Source organism: Phasianus colchicus, chromosome 3 (assembly GCF_987193195.1).
Source record: "Phasianus colchicus chromosome 3, bPhaCol1.hap1.1, whole genome shotgun sequence".
Taxonomy (NCBI): Eukaryota; Metazoa; Chordata; class Aves; order Galliformes; family Phasianidae; genus Phasianus; species Phasianus colchicus.
In genome coordinates, this window is record NC_143438.1 from 81,537,426 (window position 1) to 81,540,386 (window position 2,961).

Here is a 2,961-nt window from a genome sequence, read left to right on the forward strand (position 1 = left end):
TTGTCAGGACTACTCTGCAGTTGCCCCCCGGAGGGAGCAGAGCAGGAGGTAACATCCAATTTGGAAGTAAGCTTTTGGGTTTTGGTCACTACAGACAAGATGGTTCTCTCTGCAACTCCAAACTAGCAATTATGTATCCATAGAACTGTATTTACAGCCATACACTGGCACGTGATAGGATGAGAGCAAAAGCTGAAGCAAGGTTTTGTTTTGCTTCTCCATTTCCCTCAGTTGATCACCCTTCCCCCTTTTCCCAACAAATTGCCAAAACGAAGATGCTAAAGAACCGTAGAATCATAGAATATTCCAAGTTGGAAGGGACCCATAAAGATCATTGAGTTCAACTCCTGGCTCCACACAGAACCATCCAAAATTCAGACCACACATCTGAGAGCATTGCCCAGGTGCTCCTACAACTCCAGCAGCTCGGGCCGTGCCCACTGCCCTGTGCATCCCGTTCCATGCCCACCACCCTGTGGTGCAGACCCTGTCCCTGACCCCCATTTGCCCTCCCCTGGCACAGCTCCATGCCGTTCCCTCGGGCCCTGTCGCTGTCACACAGAGCAGAGCTCAGCGCTGCCCTCCGCTCCCTGTGAGGAGCTGCAGCCGCCATCAGGCCTCCCCTCAGCTCCTCTGCTCTGGGCTGAGCACAACCAGGGGCCTCAGCCAATCTTCATATATCACCCTCTAATGTGTAAGTTGGAGGGAAAAATTGCATTTTATCCTGGCCCACCAGTATGAGCAGATGTGCTGTGGAGAGGCAGATCAAGAGAGATCTGAGCATCCTCAGCCCTCACACAGAACAGTTTTGTGATATACTGAACTTTGTTGGAAGGGCTGCAGCATTCATGAAAGATTCAGAGTCTCACTTATCAGTAGGTGGTTTGATACCACTTAAACAGTTCTTATCACATATAGCAACAGAAAAGGCCTGGAAACCCGAAGCAGGGAGCCTTGGTTTGCTGTGTTGGCTTGCAGATTTCCCCCATTATGTGCTCAGTCCTGAAGACGGAGTTTCTGCTGCTTCCTCCCAGTCACCACTGCTCAGACAAAAAGCCTCAGCTCAGTGACATATGGCTGCTCCACTCACAGAGGATCTCTGGGCTCGTTTCCAACGTGCTATAACTCTGGATTACCAGAATGGCACTTATAGATGTCCAGTTAAAATGTTTTATCAGGGAAAATGCTTTTCCAATGGTGCTGTTTGCTGCTGAATAGAATTTAAAAATCATTTTGACTTTTAATTTCATAAAGAATGCAGATGTGAAATACTTGATGTGATGTCCTAATTAATGCAAATATGCCCAAAACCTTTATTTTCCAGAGAAAATTGTATTACACTGTTACTTTTCCACATCTCGTGGCAGCCTATTTTATATACTGTAACCATGGTTACCGTGTCATTAAATTCTATTCAGAGAGAGTTGGGCATTGCGTAGAGCTATCACAAAGAATGATTGCTTTTGTAAATTTAAAAGAAGCTCTGCAGCTAATTAGTGTGAGTTTGTGTAAATTGAACCAATGGAAAGCATGAAATTTGGAACAAATTATTGTGGAGTCTGAAGCAAACTGAGAACACTTCTATTTGATTTAGGAACTTGCCTTCCGTATCACAGCCTCTTAAAGTTTTAATTGCATGAGGCTGAAGTCACACATTGGTGTACTGCTGGTAGCAGGGATGCAGACAGCACTTGCTGGGAAGGGAGGTGTGTATTTTGAAATGGGAAATGCTGGGGACTGGCAAAAAGCTGGGAGAGGGCATAGCATGTCTGTACTGTTCTAGTTTTGCATCGTCTGGAAATTTTAGAAGCAAAATCAGCTGCCTGGGAATTTTTCAAGCAGTCTCATGTGTACCAATTATGTGTATATTTCCTGCACACGGTGCACTCTGTATGTGGGGAATGGGGCTCGCTGCTGCCCTTTACTGCCCAGAGCTGCTGAAGCAGATGCAAAGTAGGAGGTTGCAGTCACGCATTTCTTTAATATTTTTTCAAATACTGCTCCTCCCTTCAGAAAACCACATACCCATGGCCATGTTTATTTCCAGAGTCCTTCGTTTTTGGATGAGAAGCTGAATATACATCTGAATATCTTCCCGCTTCCAATTTTATGAACCTTATCCAACATGCCCCAGTTTTTCGGTAGAATTGTAGAATCATAGAATATCCTGGGTTGGAATGGAACCGTGAGGATCATCAAGTTCAACTGCTGGCTCCACAAATGACCCCCCAAAAATCAGACCATGTGTCTGAGCATTGTCTAGATGTCCCTTGAAATCCGGCAGCTCGGGGCCGTGCCCACTGCCCTGTGCATCCCATTCTGTGCCCACCGCCCTCTGGTGCAGACCCTGTCCCTGACCCCCATCCTCCCCTCCCCTGACACAGCTCCATGCCGTTCCCTCGGGCCCTGTCGCTGTCAGAGAGCAGAGCTCATTTCCCTGTGAGGAGCAGTAGGAAGCCTCCCCTCAGTCTCCTTTTCAATAGTTGCATGATTTGTGGCAGACACAGTGAAGTGTTTTGTTTCACATCTGCAAGGACCACTGCTGCAGGAGGTATGAACTGGAAGTGGAGACACATAGAGTGATGGCTTCCAGCAGCAGAACATTATGGCCTGTCCTTGGCCTGCACTTCCACAAAACCTCCATCTGCCAACACCCAGCAGCAGCAATTGACAGCACTGCTCTTGGCAATTTTTCTGAATTATTATCATATTTGGCATATATTAATAACTAGGAGCTAACTGCTCCTTGTGGGTACAGGAAATCTAACCGTGTTTGATCAGAGCTAGTGCTTTCTTTATTGTGCCTTATGCTGCACTGGGACACAGCAGGTATTTTTCATATTCCAGAGAAAAAGTGGAAATTCTGAAGCACCTTGCTGAATAACGTGCTGAATATATCCAATGTATCAGGTTCGATATTAGGAAAAATTTCTTCACTGAAAGAGTGGTGAGACATTGGCA